At 31.8% G+C, this 19,109-nt stretch overlaps 1 protein-coding gene across 1 annotated transcript in view; it reads right to left on the bottom strand.

Annotated features, from left to right (window-relative positions):
* LOC130441806 (vasoactive intestinal polypeptide receptor 2-like) overlaps positions 1-16,021 on the bottom strand; it is a 106,600-nt gene extending 90,579 nt beyond the window's left edge. The window contains exon 1 of the mRNA XM_056775601.1: positions 15,897-16,021. The gene's annotated coding sequence lies outside the window, so the exon portion shown is untranslated. The remainder of the gene's footprint in view (positions 1-15,896) is intronic.
* Positions 16,022-19,109: the final 3,088 nt, after the last annotated feature.

Raw genomic sequence — 19,109 nt, 5'->3', positions numbered from 1 at the left:
AAACTAGAAACAAATTTGTGTCTCCCATTCCTTTTTTGATTTTGGCATCTTAAATCCCTTAGTTTTAGTTGTTATTCAGTTATTTCTCCATGTAAAGAAATAATAATGATTAACAGTGAGAAAATACAAGCTCAAATTAGTCAAAATAATAATATATTTGAAATTAACCTATAAATAACATCTTTCAATCGCTTTTTCATGGATCAGATAAGTTTTTATACTAGATCTTGTTCGATGCTATTTTATTCTTTAGTGGGAAAGATATTCAATTACGATTTTGTGGCGTTATTTCTAGCCCGAACTTTGTTTTAAGCTCATCCCATATATGCTCGATAGGATCTAAGTTCAGGCTACTCGCTGGCCAATCTATAGCGGCAATTTCAACATCCTGTTAATACTTCTGAATTACCTGAAGATACGCGATGAAACTGGTGTAGGGAAACAAGTGATTTCTTCTATGTATAGGTTCGCCATTAAGCTCCGTCTACTGCGCAAATCTTTCCCAAGGTCGTAGACTTGTTCTCTTCTATCATTAACATACAGGCAACGTAGGCTAGGGTTATTTTTGGCTCAAAGTTAGTTACCTTAAGCTTTCTTCTTACTGTCCAGCCACATATAGCCATTTTTTGGGTATGTCTGAGCTCTTGTTGAACTTGAACACCAGTGAGGGCCCGATTTCTTTGCGATATGCTGAAAGTGAAACGGTTATTTCTCTCGAATGTGCACTTTTTTCTTTCAGAACCGCATCCAACTGATACAGTTTTTTGCCTTGCGATTGCTAGAGTGCCGTCTGAGTCGATTTTTTCCCACGAATATATTAACAATACACCAAAGTGGTCGAATTTGGTAGGGTGCCCTTTTCATATTGGAATATGGATTGGATAAGTAACCAAACCAATACATGGGTTTGAAATATATTTCCAATATTCTTCAAATTTGGAATTTCACTGTTAGATAATTTTGATCCCATCAAGTCGTTCACGTCTATTGTTGCGTGTAACTCTATTTGATTTGATTCGTATTCTGAACGATGAATAAGAATTTTCAATAAGCTTTTGAAACCTGCATTCTCTTTTTTATCTTATTAGATTTCGTGTGTCTGTTTTATTCGGAGAAATTTTCGCACCTGAATACTCACCGGCGATATTCGAAAGCATGGAATTTCATTTATGCCAATTATCCGCGAGACAAAAAATTTACATCTACATAACTAGAATAAAAAATCACAAGATCGAATTTATCATTTCGTGATGACAATCGATAATTGAATGGCTTCAATCAGTTTTCCCCACATAAATAGTTTTTTTTCAAAATTTGATAAGGGTAACAATATATCAAATATAAGAATATCAACATACGAGGAATAATAATACATGAAGTCATTTTATGAATGAAATATGATGTACAACAATGCTGTAATTGACTTCTTCAAAGTACTGTGCTGGACGACAATACGGATATTCTCAGATTAAATATAATAATGGGTTCACTTATATAAGGCTTCTGTCATAATGGCTTTCATTTGCTCCATTGTGGGCTTCCCAATGTGAGGAAAGTATGTTGAAAGTTGGGAAGTTGGGAAGAATCGAAGAAGTCGCATAGAGCTAATCTGTTCCGCGAGGTAAATGTAGACAAACAGGAAAACTTCTGACAACCAAAAACTGACAAATTAAAAGCTAACTTTGGTACCCACTTGTTTCATGTGCTGAAGTACTTATTAAGAGACATGCGAGCTCTTAAGTTTTCCAAATTATAGAAGCATCAACCTAATACCATTCAACAAGAGACCTAAAAGAAACGCTACTAGAACTTCAAGGCGTTTAAAGCTACCTGACAAAACTCACACAAACAAAGGAAACAAAATATTAACAATATCATTCCCCAGTTATGTAAAGTCAAAATAAAAGGACAATACATGCGAGATAAACTGGATTAAGTACATGATAAAAGATAATCTTCATATGCACAGTTTCAAATGGATCTAGCGCATCACAAAATTAAAACAATTAATGTAAAAGGAGCAATCAAAACAGAAATTGACACTAGGTTTGATTTAAACACTGGTAATATACAGCAAGATTGTTATAAATAATTCACATTTTGGTTTGATGTAATATCTCGCATTTATTAGAATTATATTTGGAAAATAATCCAGAAAATTGTGATCTCATTATAACGGAAGCATCAACATATGGCCACATCTATTAGCTTGCATAGCACAATTTATTATCATTATTATACTAAAAAATAGAAAATTTTCACCCTATTATCATTAAGTTATACGTTGTGTGTCTTGTATAACATTTATATTCTCTGTTTTTCTCACTCTATCATACTTTCTGGTACTGGCAATGTTTCTTCTCAAGTTCTTGGTTATGTTTCTTCTTCTTAGGCTCTTCCATAATATACTCCTTGGTATTTTGATTATCGCTGTTTCCAAATTGCTACCTCGCTTCATGAGCAGCATGTTCCCATGAACATCTGGTTCCCTCTTTATTTTTTCTTCTGAGCTTAATACATTTGGAGAAGGTATCAGTTATTGGTAAGCCGGATCACATGCTGTATTTCGATTCAAATATTTTCCTAAAGAATCGCTCACTTCGTTTTTAGTTATTTATCAAGATACTGATCGTTTTACATCCTCCGAAGATTCAACAGATTGATACATAACCTTTAAGCTCACATTGTTAAAGTAAAATTACCCACAACGGTAGAGAGTCTGTTAACACTGTAGTGGCACTGCAGTGAAATATAATGAGTTTGGGAGTGATACCCATTATTTTCGTGGATTTTTTATAGGGATGAAACCGTTTTTGCATCAACTCATTACAGTTTCGTGAGGAACATGCATAGATTCAAAATCCACTGCTACCTTTAAGCTGGAAAAAATTTACGTTCAAATTTACCGTGTTCACCCCAACAAAACTTCACAGTTAGTTACACAAGAGCCTCAATTACTTTCGACGTTGGTATCTAAGTTTTGCTTCAATCCAGATGATTAATGATATAACTTAGTACGTCTACATAAAAAGGGCGGCTTATTTAATCCTTTTGATGTAAGCGCTTCTTGATAGGGTTAATAGTTCGCAGTTTGTTTGATGAAGTTTAATAGTTTCCACAGCTAATTACACTAATCCTTTCGGTACTGGAGTACACTATAGTGTACGGAAAATGAAATATATCCTTTTACTTGATAATAATATTACAATACTTGTGATGCGTTTCATTTTAAGAACTGCTTTAATTATTAATTGTTTTGTTTTATTAAGCTATTTTTTTACAGATTACAAACTTGATATGAGAATAAAATTACTGATGAGAAAATTAATATCACTATTATAAGAGTGTGGTGTAGTTTCTATTTCGCACAAAGCACTCTACGCTTTTTATAATAGTGACATTAATGTTTTTATCAGTAATTTTATCTTTATGTCAAGAATTATTTTTCTGCTATTAGTTTGATTATTACTTAAATTTTTATTCACTATCATTTGTAAAAATTAAACTATAGACGTTTGAATATTAGAATTAGTGATTCACTATGGATAAATTTGATTATTGCCTTGTTTAGCGAAAAGTATAAATATTGCAATAAACAAAAGTACAGCTTAAATTGAAATCGTTCCTTCTGTCCGTGGACACATTTGTAGATGCTATAGTAGTTGTATGAGGCTCAGTAGCTTGTACCGTCAAACCGAAAATCACTTGCTAACAAATATAGCGGACAACTATGTTATTGGTGAGACAAAGAAAGATTTGTTGAGGAGAAATTTCCAAAACATATTTTGTGGATTACACTGGAAGAAAGAAAGGAGATACAGTGTTAAGTTTGACTCCTTATTTTTGCGTACTTAATTCTTTTAGAAGCGTAAACGCCTGTAAATTAAATTAGAAACGTGGCTGTCGATAAAAATTGTAGCAAGAATGCATTCGATACGTGGTTAACATTGAAAATGTTATTATCAAACCGACAGTACCTGAATGATTAATTACAAGTAGCGGAAAGGACAGCGAAAAAGAAATGGAGAAGTTTTTCACTGTTGCTAGACTGAATGTGAAATTCTGTACATTTAACATAATTATGATGATTATTATTAATAAAAGAAATAAGTCAGACTCAGAATTGGTTTGTATCTGAGGTATTGAAACAGATACATCTTGTATCGCTGTATGATGAGGATTTTTGATAACATAGACTATTAAAATAATATATCCCCGGATGTATTCACATATTATGAGCCTTCCTATCTGAGTATTTGTCAACAAGCTTATAAATTCAAAATTGAAATTAGTAAACTTGGTGTTGACTACTTTTACTTAAAAGATGGTCCTGCATTTTTTAAAGTATCATATTCGAATTTTCCTGTTTTTAGCACAGTTATACAGAATTAAATTGAAACATCTGATAGATCAATTTATATACTGGAAGTGTTCCCTTTGATTCATTAAACGAAATTGGTATTGTGAGAAAAGCAGAGTATCGAAGTTTTGATATTGTTGGAATGTGGATATAGAATCCGAAGTCAAAGTGAAGTGGGTACTTTATTTAACACAAAATGTATTGTTGACTGAAGTATCACTTTCATACAGAGATTATTCGTTTTATGGAATATGACGATTAAAGAATAAATGTACGAATATGTGGGCAGATTGGAGATTCATATCCATTGGAAAGTTGTTTGAAATTCATGTTTTCAAGTTGGATTTTGGTTAATAAGATACAAAGCATTTGCATTGATGAATAAATGAAGGTGCATATCTGACGCAATTTTTCCACCGTTTTATCTAAAATAACAAACAAAACGGGTGCTATCACTTTCAGCAATGCGTCATTATTGCTATCCGTTGCTTTGTCAAGCTGAGTAGAAAATTCAACACCAAATTTTTCAAAGATTTGATGCTGTATGTTTTTGGCTATATCATCAATTCGACGGGCAACATTATTATTGGAAAGAGGTAGAGATTGTGATTATTTAACAGAATTATCTCCAAATATAGTATTTTCACAGCAGTCGAGACATTCAACAACGGTGTTGGCCTGACTATTTTGAAAGATACTTTGTTTGTGGATTGAATATTTATTATTAGGTTTTATGCTGTCTGATGCCAAAATATCTTTCTCCTCATTAGCTTTTGCGAATAATTTCTTGTATTCATCTTTGAAATCACAGTGGACTGTATACTTGATTCTTCACTATTGTCTTATTCTCGCGGTAATACGTTAACGAAACATCTACAAATAAAGCGTATTTAATTACGATATGAAAAAGAAAAGTCGGATGATGCTATACAAATAGTTATTGATATTTGGGCCTAAATACTGATAGGGTTCATCACTGCATTTCCTGTATTTCATATATTCCACAAAAGTTTTTGCTCTTCCCATAATTCATTCATAAAATGTGAAAATAATTAATTTTAACAAATTTTTCTTTCATATTGTCAAGAAAAGGTCGAAACAGTGTCTTACAAACCAAAAATAATAGTGTCCGTCATTTGTTGACTTTATACTATCGTTACTTATATTTTATCAGTGAGATCGATAAAGTAAAACTTTGTGTTTATGATTGTAGTTAAGTCCCAGTTAGTCCTGTAAGACGCAATAACGGGCTGTGATTTGTATTTTTTGGACCAAGACATCTTTTTGTGAAGTTCGTATACGAATTGTTTTCTTCCTCACAAATGTAAGTGTTGATAAAACCAAGGAACAATCGGTTAAAACTCATGGATTGATCGCAAGTCTTCACAGTCTAGGCGAAAATAACCGAGCCGTGTCACCGAATTAAACATATCTCGACGTACCGTGGACTATAACATGAAATAATATGCATCTACCTTGAGATTGATTTAACATTTATTAATACCAAGCTCAGGTATAAACTTAAGAAATATTCCGTGATGTTAGCCCAGTTCAACGCATCATATCTTTAGCTCGAATGAGTAACCAAGTAAATCAAACAAACATTTCAAGCCAGAAATAAATAATTCAACGTTCTGGAAATATTCATTTTATCATTTGCAGTTTATTCCTTCCAGATATACGATCTCTTTCATCTTCTGCAGTAATCGCACAAAAATGGAAATAATTTATCCAAGAAACCTAATTAATTTTCTTTAACGCAAACATTGTTCGCTCATGGTTGAAGAAATAAGAATATTTTTCAAATTTCCTTGTTGGGTAAACAGACCCATAAATCTTTGGTTATTTATACACACATCTACTATCTTCAGATTTATGTGAAGTGATATTACTGATATCCACAGGGTGATTCATCGATGAGTTTAAATACTTTACAAAGAATATCCTGAGAAAAAAAAATTTAAACCAAAGCACTTAGATTAGCTTTCCACGACACTGGAGGAAGTTTCGTTACAGTAGAATTTCCCTACTTTTCAATACTTTTGATGTCACCAACATACTTGTTTGTGGTGTTCTTGGTGTTGCAAGATCGCTTATTTTTATATCTTGAAAACTATTCGTTGGAGGATTTATTTGTCATCATGAAATTACATCTTCTCACCCAAATAAATGATGTAATTTGCGGTTTATGATTAGACATCATCAAATACAACTTATTACATCCGGTATTTGCTATTGCATGCTTATTTTAGACCGTGTATACTTTGACAAATTTTTATTTGGAGAAATTCTAAGCATGAAAATTGCCAAAGGAAACTTAAATTAGAATATTGAAGGTTCCATTTATCTGTTACTTTGTTTCTAAAATTAAATAGTGGGCCAGTAAAAGCAAAAGGAATTGTGTATTTGAACGGATCGTAATCAACTTGTTTGTACGTACACACGGAATTGCGCTCTAAGAATATTCAACCACATCTAAATGGTTTGACCACTTTGTCCACTGTCTCCTTGATTATCGGAAATGTGGAGGTATAATTAGAGCTGTATTTGAAATGAGTTATTGGCAACAACGAAAGAAATTGTCGGTTAACAGCAAACATTTAAGAATAAATTGGCGGAAGAAGGTAGATAGCTGTACTTGCAAATTTAATAAAGAAATAAAAAATTGAAAACTTAATATACATTTTTTTACACTCAGTTTATTAGTTGCAATTCCATTTTCGATAGATAACCAGCTTTCGGCGTCAAAAACTTTGTACGTAGGTCTTAAAATGGAAGAAGCTGTTCATGAGAGGCTTTCAAAATAAAAACTGAAGACTAAGATCATTTGTTCCTTTCCAGAACTAGCTGCAATTTCATTTTAGAAGGACGTGACTAAGAAAATTCAAAAAGCAGTCGTTCGAAAGAAAAAAAAAATTGAAAATGGTAGATATTCACAAAGATTATTAATTCAAATGTACAACAACTATTATTGAGAATACAAAGAAAGAATAATTGAAGAGTGGACGGGTCATTTTCTTATTTTCAGGGCCTCTTCATCAGTTGCAATACCATTGTTGAGAGATCAACATCATCAACGGTTTTAAAATAATTTGACAAAATAATACCAATCACAATCATTAATGGCTGCTTTTCCTTGAGAAGAGTCACAATAATATCTTTAACAGTATATCTTCATTTCAAAATAATGTATTAAACGAAACTTTCAAGAAAATGGGCTGAAAGTTTGATAGCTTTAAGACAAAAATATTGTTTGGAGCTTAATTAAAACATGAAGATAGAATTTATTGGTTCGATTGAATGTTACGCATACATTTAAGACACAATTCTTGACATAGCACACCGAGGCGTTGGTATGGTTGTTTAATTATGATTACGGCAACGTAATCCACGATCCTTTCGATACTGACATTTGACTCTCTTGAATCCAAGCTTCTACTCTTGACGCGTTTAATAGTTTCTAACAAGAATCTATACAATTTACAAGGTGACGATAAATTATAAATTACCCTTACTCGTAAGTAAGTGAAATATTTTATTGAAGATATGTCAAGATTTTTTAATTAATCTCCTCCAAATTACTGCCCTTGGCGAGCAATGGACTAATTATCTAATAGCATTCTTCAAATTTTTTTCATGATGTAACTTGATACCAGTGAATATTGTATTAGAAAATCTACCCAAATATAAGCGCGCTCCGTTTATAAAATGTAATAGACATGACATTTTTCTAACCCATTAGATTTTTTTTTGGAAAACTAAATGTCAAAGCAAAAACAATATATCAAAATGAAATCTTTGCAAAAAATATTGTAAATATTGAACTTAAGAAACAGATCTGAATGAAATTCCAAATTTGAAAGAATGTTTATATTCAATTATAACAATATTGAGACTCGTATGAATTCGAAACATTTATTAATTTTATAATGGGTTGGACAGACAGGAAAATCACATACTCATTTTTCTTTTAAAAACATATTTGGTACAATATTTAAAAATCGCCTTAGATTTCCTCGAACCTATCTACTTAGTTTTGGAGTTTGATCACATTTTAAGTTTGCCTTTATTAACTCTATCTGGATAATTCAAAAGGGAGTTCGCCAAAGTTGCATTCTTTCTCTACAACTATTTAATCTATATTCTTAGTTTGTTTTTCAGAAAGTGCTAGAGGAGAGACATGAGGAACATCAACAACTTAAGATTCGCCGATGATACTACCGATGATACTGAAGATCTTCAAATCCTATAAGAGAGAATCAATCGAGAATGTGAAAGTGTAGGACTCACTAGAAATATTGAGAAAACTAAATTCACGGTTATAAGTGAAAACCAATATATTACACTCAACGCTTAAATGGATTCAGACGAAGAAATGAAGATCAGAATTGAAATGGTTCGAAAGGCATTTGTCAAGTACTCTTCAATGTTTTCAAATAGAAGTCTAAAATTCCACGTCAGAATAGGATTCATGAAATGTTATGTGGGGTCAGTATTGCTGTACGGAGTGAAAACTTGGACTTGAAAGCCCAAACTATCAAAAAACTTGATGTATTTGAGATGTGGCTCTATAGACGCATTCTGAAGATACCCTGGACTGACAGAATCACCAACGACGAAGTACTTACTACTAGTACTAGTACTACTTACGCAACGATAAATACCTACTACTACAGAGCATAATGCAGGGCAGAGTAAAGGGAAAGAAAGGCATCGACAGGAAGTAGAAATTCTGGCTTCAGCCTTCAAGAGAAGACGGCATGAAAAGAAGAAGATCTGGATAAATTCTATAGATAAACCTCTATAGAAATCATAATTTTTTTGTCATTTTTGTTTTTATTTGTTTGATTGATTTATGGAATTATTTTCTATTCAGCTGCACTCTTGCATCCTTTGCAATATTAGAAATAGTGACATAATGACACGTTTGGCATATTTTCTATTTTCAGGAAAAGCAAGAGGTAACATGATGCTATTACCAGTGAGTAAAGTGGTTGGAAATATTATGCTCCGCTAATCAAACATATATTTTTGATATACGACACGTCTTTTTAAGACAAGAAAGTCTTCCTATTTTGTCACAATAGAAATCGTAGTGTAGTGAGATGTTTCTCTGCGAAAAGTCAAACCATTGTCCATATATTGTATAGTGCCTAGTAAAGCCTCTCTCACAATGACTTTCGGATTCAGCGTTGAGTTAATCAGTTGTATACACAAGTAGAAGTTACGGATATGACACAAGAGAAGAAAAACAGTGTTCAAAGTTACTGCATTATCACCATGAACACATTTCAATCATTGGTGCGCTTTTTTGACAGATTTTTCAACTTGAAACAAGTACGTTGTTCAATATTCGTATTTCACGACAGATACTGGACAGACGACTTCACATGTGAGTTGAAATAGATTATTGCTATTATAGAAAATATTAAAGAAATAAAATTCATCCATCGTATTTTTATTATTTTATATTGGGCTACAAACGTGCTTACATATTTTCTACTGGTTAATTATCAATCTCAATCGTGGATTTACATCACGTCGCTTTGATGTCATCACTTATCGAATTAAATGACTTCTACAGATTGTACAATAAACACCAAGCTAAAAATACAGCCGCGGTTGAGTAGATTTTAGAGAATATGTTTTATATACTCCTTAATATCGTTTGCAACGATAAATGATTACAAGCATTAATATAAAATCAGGTTTATACTTTATTTATATAAACGAATGGTTTTAAAAAAAGAGTCGTACACAAATTATATTTCATCTATTCCATCTTTTCTATTCGATAAGTGTATGGATTAAGTTTGATTTTGATTTGATTATCCTTAAAATTATTACATGTCTGTATAACGTTCTTTATTATTATGTCTAACCAAACGTATATTTATGTAAACATAAAGGAGTATCAAGATATGTTCATTTAAGATACAAATAATGAATCAAAAAAACAAAATGCTTAAACGAATCCGCTTATGCTTTGAAGAGAAAAATGATAACAAATGCACCTTAAAACAAAAAATATTCTCAAGTACGTATTTTCAATATGAGCAAAGTCTATCATTTCATAATATAGAGGGGTTTTCAAATGACATATCCCAATTAGGTTGGAGAAAATATATCAAAGGAATCACTGTTTTTATCTTATAACTTTATTTAAGAGATTTTGCTTTATCATCTTCTGTTTAGTGGGACGAATATGTACATGTAGATGAAAAAATTAATTCCAATCTATTCTACTATGTACTCTACGTAATCAATAATATCACTTTTTTATTTGCCCAAATCTCTTTCCAAATGTCTATGAGTAATTGTTCATTATGTAAGTTCTTAAAGCAATCATGCTGCTTAAGTGCGAGGATGGTCCCAGAAGTACCCCCCGGCCTGACCTAGAGTTGTAAAAAGTATTTGCTAAAAAATGTATCGCCAAATTGGGAGTAAAATATTATTTGTTCAATCTACCTTCCAGAATTTTTCCTAATACTCTAGTTAAGCTTGTTATAAATGAAATTGTTTAGTGAGTTTCCATACTATTTCAATCTTCAGCTTCAGAAATCGGTATGTTACTTTTGCTTTTGGAAATTGTTCTGTTTTCAGTGAAGTGTTTATTGTTGCAGTGGGTGCAGCACTTCTTATCGAAGGAATTTTTCTTTTTTTTACCCTTCAAATATTCCATTTTCAAAATATGATTGTTAAAATCGTTATTTAATTCTACTTATGAATTATTTTTCTGACTAACAGATTTGGTTAGTGATGGGGTTATTCATGCTTTTTTATGTTTTATCTTTGAGTAAATAACAAATTATTTCTGTTTCCTCTTGTTTAAGATTTATTAATTTTTCCTTGTCAAGAACCCGCGCCTTTTTATCCATTCTCCTAAATGGTAAGTATTAAGGTACTTTCGCATAGATGTTCGTGAGTGTGCGAAAAAGTATGGACCCTCGAGCATGTATATCTGCCGATTTTTCGAGAGTGTTTTTGTGCTAACCTTTGTAGATAAAGCTAATATTTTGATTATATGTCGAACAATATTAATTGAAAAGTCCGTCAATGTCATTCAAGGTAATTAGTGGCATTCTCAAATGAAGTATTTCAGCATTGATAGGAAATATGGAACGCAATTGTTCCTACAGAAATTTACTATGCCTTTTATATTTCTATTCGTACAGCCTTCTCACTAATAACTATATTTCTTTGTATTGTTTTGAGATCGTTCGTAATTTATAATGGATCTGGTCTACGTCTATCCATCTAAGGTACAAAAGTAATACCTTACAAAACTATTGTATCGGTTTGAACAAAAACACAATCACAATGAATATTCCATCGAACCTAGCATTCAGTGAACGGAAATATTTTCGAACGGATACTGGAGCTGTAATTGCTTTCCAATGTCTTTACACTGCAACTTTTCCAACTTGTTTGTATATAAATATTATTTATTATATAGTTATTACGACTATCCTCGCCCGGAGAAAAACAAATTCCGCTTTATTTCTTTCTCAAGTCTCTCAAGATGTTTGTATTTGTTATAATTTCATTTGAGACTATCTTATCAATTTCAACTACACTCGTATGTATGTATCCGTATTCATACTTTGTTAGAAATTAAAATAAGATCAGATGTATACTATAGAGATTAAAGTCATTTTTAGTGAGCTAGGTTTGTCCGAAAACATCGACATTTCTAGGTGAGAACTTTCAAAGAAATCCTCACAAACTGTTTTGATCGGTTACCTATTGAATAAACTATTTCGTCATATGTTGTTAATCTCAAAAATTAGATCAATAAACTTGCGTAAAAAAATTTATAACAAATTTTGAAATTTAGAATTTGAAAAATAGATATTATCAAAACTGCCGTTTCTACCGTTTTTTGTTATGACTATCTTGTCAGTATTAAAAGGAATTGAAAGATCATTTACTGTTTTATTATCAATTTATTGGGAATTGATATAATTCAGAGGAAATACAAATGTGAATGTAATAAGTGAATTTTGAATAACTTTTCGACACCCCATGACTTTGTACAGTTGGCAAGCTCCTCCATTGGAGTTTTATGCATCCCCATCCAAGTTGATAATTCCTTTCGATTTAGATTTCCTTCAAAAGTGAGTCGATCATCACTTTCATGATTCGCGGTTCAATTAAAGTGCTTTCTTCAAAATTAGCTTCAATTATGAAAACAGTTTTTTTCAATATTCAACCTCTTCATCTTCTTTATCCATAGCCTTCGACACATTTAAATTTAATGATGAGCGGTTGCAGTAGAGCTTTTCCCTATTCAATTTGATTAATAAAAATATTCTCATCCACCATCCTTCTTTCATTAAATGATGTTATGTTTTTATAAAAACAAACACATACCTAACCTTACATTCTCCTATATTACATTTGTTTCTCGTGTTTCCACTTAATCTATAAACGGGAATTTTTACTTTTTGTTCCAATAAGCACAGATACAAATGAGGAATTAAATTCATTTTAACGAATGAATTGTGGTTCAATCGAATTCTCGGATTCAAAGGATTTTTTTTAAAGATATTTAGTCAATTTTTTTTTAATTCATTTGGTTGGTATCACTGTCGCTTAGTGGTGCAGATGGTATACAAGGAACAAGGATATTTAATTTAATGTAATTGCTTTTCGGAATATGTTAGACAAAATAAACAAAACGGATTTGTAGGTTTCAGCCAACTAGGAATGAAAAATGATATAGAGCTTATGTTAACTTTTATCCGGTTCACATTATAGCCACATTACTAACACAGCAATTGTGACCTAACTATCATCTTGGTCACCAAATTTGTACCCAAAACACAGAAGATAAGCTTTCATAACTTTTAGTGATAAATATGGGCTTTGTGAGTTTAATATAAAAAGTCCACAAATGTAAAGTAGTTTCTACACTTAGAACTCGCCATTTTATATATTAACTCTTATTGAAGTACAAAACCATGCTCGACAACAAATTTTTTCACTTTTGAAAAACGAAAAAGACATTCATTTTTCATATACACTTTCTATATTATAAATATTAGTGTCAAGAACGGTGATCATTTATGGGTTTGATGATATGATACAAAAAAGAAAACGACTGTTAACGCTTTCTGAATCGCTACGGCAGAATGTGACTGTACAGCGAAAACAATATGGTCGCATTCACACCGACTACAGAGAAGGCAAAGACCATTCCATCTGCAGTTAAGGTCATGGGGTCGGTTTTTTGAGATGCGCGTGGGATAATTTTTGACTATCTTGAAAAACTATCAACGTCGAGTATTATGCGAACTGTTGCAATGTTCAAACAAAAGCAAAACGACCGTATGTGGCTGAAAAGAAAGTGTTGTTTTATCAAGACCAATGCACTAGCTCACACGTCCGTTACTTTAATGGCCCAAAAAAATTAATGAAGGTTAATATTCATTTTATATAGACCAAAAACAGCAATTTGAGTTCAGGGTTTCCTCATCTTCTACCATCATTACCATGTCATGTATGGAAAGGGTCTTTGATATTTTAATGTTTATCATTTTTCAGTGTTCGACTTTCAATTATTTTCTTTGTCTTAGTATACATACTTGCTTTATTTCTTTTGTTGATTCATTGTTGAACATATTTAATACTTTTTGCCAAACTCTGACATGATCTTTCGTATATTTATTCGTTTTTTGATTTGATAACGGAAAAATTATGTTGAATAATCAACAAAGAAAGAAAATGAATATTCTATTTCCGAACAGTCTTACTTTTCAAATTAATACGATCGAAGGTTTCTATTTTTGGTATAGATTTACAAAAGAAATTATATAGTATATATATATATATATATATATATATATATATATATATATATATAGTAGTTTTGATGCTGTGAAGTTACTTTATTCAATGGTTACGATGAAATGTGAATAGTATGAATTCTCTTCTCTCTAACAAAGGTTGTTGATGACAAAAAAGCTTTTAAATTTTTAAATTAAGGTAATAATCTACATGGAATTCAAATAGAAAAATACTTTATATGATTGCCTTTTATAATAAAACTTCTTCGTTTATCAATCAGACGCCGATAAAAAAAGCAAAACCCATTTGACTTTTTTGTTTAACTAAATTGTTTGCTTCTTATAAAAAAAATTCTCTACAAGGAAAGAGAGATTAATTTATAATGGAAAAAATAAGATGAAATGTAACAGTTAATCTGAAAAGGTTGGAATTGGTTAATTCTCTCCTATCAATCGTCCATTCTTTCTAACTTAGTCTAGATACGATATAAATTGGAGGGTATTTTATACTAAGTCCTTCCTTGATGATCGAACCAATTCTTAATTTAAGCATTTAATTTAGCTGTGTCCTTCTTCTTATCGATTTATTTGTAAGAATCGTGCAGCAGTCGATTCTTAATTAATTTCCGATTCTTTTTGTGACGACATTTTGGTAATCCAATCAATCCATCTTATAAATGAACATATTGACATTGGAAGTGTTATAAGATATAATTCATCGACCGTATTTTGTCTTTTTTTACTTGTATATTTGCCTTTGGCGTCACAGGAAGAATATGATCGAGAAATATTGGTTTACTCTGCCATAAAATTGTACATCTTCTTCTGTACTGGAATGCTAGTCAAGCGTGTGTGACCAGAAGAAGCTCTATATTGTAATATAAAATCGACGCTTTCAAGGAAAACTTATGACACCAAAGTGACTAAATTGTATCTATGGATATATAAAAGACACCTTGTTTTGGTTTGTTTTTATAAAGACCTGAAGGAGGCATTTCCAGAACAGCATCTGAAATAATATACTTGAAAACATCCCTAAACTAGACTTTTTTCATTAGGTTAGGTGAGGTTGTTATATTTCTATGAATTTGTACATTTCTAAAAATATTCACGTAAATCTTTGACACTTTTATACATCTACAAATTAGGTAATTCTTTTATTTTAACTAAGAGAAGTTTTATAATTATGTACGATATACGTGTTAAAAGTGATTTTATTTTGTATTTCCACGAACTTCTAATGCTTATATTATAAATAAATATTTCCGTAAAATTAATAATAAAAAATTTGCCATATGCTGTGAGAAATAAGGGCGATAAGAAGTAATGCTCATTGAGTTTTATTGGATTAGTAAATTCTTTAATGTTGGATGGGTTTGATTAAGGTGACCTTAATAAATATTTTTCAACAGCTACGTATGATATGTTGAGGTTTACAAATAGAGAAATCATTTTTAAAATACGCAATATCTTCCTCTGTCCTAATAATAAAGCGATTCCCTTCTAAAACCTTTAAAACTAACGAATTTCCATTTACAACTAATTAGTTTTTTTCCGGCATTGAGATCAAGAAAAATCAAGAACGTGATCAATCATTCCAATCATAATAGAATACTCAAATTTACTTTATTGCTGACATTTTATTAATTGTAATTTCACATGTCTATAATTACGATTTTTTATCAATTGGATCACTGTTCGAAAAAGTACACACAAATTACATAAAGGGACACATCCATTAATCCTACCTTAACAAAGTTTCTCTAAAACCCCGGTAACCTGTTGAATGTAGGGAATTAATGAGCACGGCTGTGCTCGACGGAATAACTTCCGCACTCACCTAACTTTATCCCGAGAGATACCGCGTCGCACTGTTACCAAAAGAAATTCAGCATCGGATATGAGAGAGCGTCATGACGCTGAGTCTATACAAACGCAGCGACAATGATGGCCAAGCGCACTCCGGGAGAAAAGACGCCGTCGACAATATGACGGGAAACGACCACCGACACCGCAGGAAAAAGTTGAGTGAACTTGAGTAATTTGGTAGAGAAAAATGCAGGAAGCTTATTACATTATGTAGTAATACGGAAAAATACGAGCGCCCTATATATTTTGGAATATATTATTTTCCAATAAATCGATGTAGTTTTGAAATAAGTTCATTATTTAAGTAAATATTAGATAACAACCAACTTAAAAATAACGGTTATAGGATGTATACATTAACTAGTCTCGAATTTTCTTAGCAAGAAAAATATTCCATCAGGTTATCGTTTCTTGATTGTTCTCAAAGCATTGGATCGATAAAGTACAAAAAAAACGATAGTGATAAATTAAGTACCTAGATAAAAATTGCTCATTATTTTTTCGAAACGAAATCAAACAAGATGAGGGTTGATAAAGATGAAGTTAATAGAGACAACTTAAACTTTTTCCACATAAAAAACAGTGTAATTGATTTTAATATCAAACACTTCATTATTTTATTATGGAACAATGAACGTGGGATTCCAAGCCTGAAATATTGAATAATAGAGCCAACTGGTACTCGACCAGAGAAGACTTCTGCTTAGAACACCAAAAATAAGCAGGGTGATCACACTACCTCCTTTCAAACCTAAGTATTCGCTATAGTGGAATATAGTGACCAAATAAACACAGTAATTCAATATACATAGTCAGCATATGTGCTATAAAAAGCATAACAGCCGAAGTAGTCTAGTCTTGTACCAGCTTCTCGAAAGTTCTACATGAACTAATGAGTAATGATGTAGACTGGGATCAGCAACATCACCAGTGGGCCCAGAACTCAATCTTGGTGTATCCAACGAAAATATAAGAAGTATGCTCGCAAAATTCTTTAGAGAAGTAAATGGACATGATACAAGTTACAAGTTAAGGCACACATATTTGGCCCTTCTGCTTCGCTTTAACGGCATCAGATAAAACTGATCACTAGTTTTTTAATAAGACACTCACACATAAAAATCAGGAAATCCCCATGCAGGAGAAAGAAACTGCATCCCAGCATTCACACTTGTTAGGTCCAATTATACAGGACTCGTTCAAAGTTTCAAGCCAAGGCGCCTCGTAGCTTTAGTGTGTTTTGTATAAGACCTATGTACTCAAATATTCTTGAAGGCTCACTCTCATTCTGGATTTGCCGGAGAATACACTTTTTGAAAGATTTTCATTCACAAGATGTATTTTTGTAAATTCCAGGTAATAGAAATTATAGAAACTTTATTTACAACAATATGATTTCAGATAAGATTTAGTTTTTACAATAATTAAGCTTTGAAAGAAAAGCATAAAACATGTTTGTACCATCAAGTCATCTCTCATTTGTCAACTTCCTCAAACCTATTATTTTAAATGGGGAATATACCCATTGGAAAGACATTCAGTTGGAGTATATCATAGTTTTTCGATATTTTCATCGACTTTGTGAAAAGTTTTTAGTAAAAGTGCAACAAATCTACGTTTATATAAGAATGGTGATATGCATCGAAAATTTGTCAATATTCATTTCTTTAGGTACTTTGCCGTATACCAGTGGTCAGTAATCAATCCTGTTATCATCCTCAGCTAATTTTTTGAGTTGGAGAAGATTATCTTCTATGAATCTTTGAATAGGGTTTGGGCGTGTCGCATGTCGTTGATTTCCAACCGCATGTTAACGGCTCAATAGCTTTTTGTTAAATATACTTTTGAGTAAACCATCGGGTACGTCGATTGGAGAGATCAGATGATCCATCCAGACTCATAAGAGCTTGAAATAGTTTTTGATCACAGCTTTCCAAGCACTAAATACAAACTTGTACCATCCTAGAGGTGATAACCTAAGTGATTCGAAAGCTAGGCGGTAAAACAGACGATATGGGTGCTTTTGTTTCTAGGTACAGTTGTTGATTATATGTCATGTACAGGTCTAAATTGGGAGCTGTTAAAAAAATTTTGCCTATGGTTATAGGATATCGGCCTATCACTACAACAAGCTGTTTTAGTTATGTCTTTAAATCATCTGTATACCAAACAAGTTCAAGAAAAAATATTGACATATAGACGGAGCGTTTTCCAAGATCTGGTCGTGGATATGATACTATATTTCAAGACAGATGTATAAGTAGAAGGGAGCCTACCGAGAAAAATTATATACCTCTGTAATTCAATAAAATAAACATGAAATTCATCAATTATTCCGTAATTTCTGTATCTTGTGGAATTAATCATTTATGCAGAAAATTGCGGTTACTATTTAATCTTAATCCTCATTCTCCTACTGTCTTTGTAATGAATGCCAATAAACTGAAACGACAAGGATAGTGATGATACTCCGAATGAAAATAGGATTAAGCGAAGCACGCAAATGTCATAAAAATCAGATTAGATGAACCAGCTTGAAATCACAATCACAGATGTCGTATACACGTTTGAATGAGTAAGCGTTTCTAAATGACTGGAAGCAGCGATAATCGTCTAATTCAAGAAGGGTAAATTAAAGATATTTAATAATAGTTAAACATTTATTTCAGTTGAAATAGTGAAGAAAAAACTGATAATGAAAGATGGTTTCCAGCATTAAAGGTCCCTGCGCTTAAAACTTCGTTACTTTGTATTTACATCTTGGAATAAGGATCAAATTTTTGATTCTCAAAAAACAACAATAAAAGCTGGTAATAAGGATCGTTCAGTGCATTCAGGACATGTTATTCAATATTTACTGTTTACATATCTACAGATATCTATTTTCAATATATTTCAAATTTAGAATATTTGATGTACCAGGGTTTTTTGAAAAGTTTCCAAGAAAAGTAATTTTTTACTTTTTATACAGCAGCGAGTTGTTTATATTAATTTCTAGGAAGGTATTTTTATCTATTTGTTTTTTTCTGTTACCTAGATTTATAGAAATATCCTTTTTAGTATATATTGTTTAGCAGGGAGAGTTAGTTTAT

Source organism: Diorhabda sublineata, chromosome 3 (assembly GCF_026230105.1).
Source record: "Diorhabda sublineata isolate icDioSubl1.1 chromosome 3, icDioSubl1.1, whole genome shotgun sequence".
Taxonomy (NCBI): domain Eukaryota; kingdom Metazoa; phylum Arthropoda; class Insecta; order Coleoptera; family Chrysomelidae; genus Diorhabda; species Diorhabda sublineata.
This window is presented reverse-complemented; position numbering and strand designations above follow the sequence as displayed.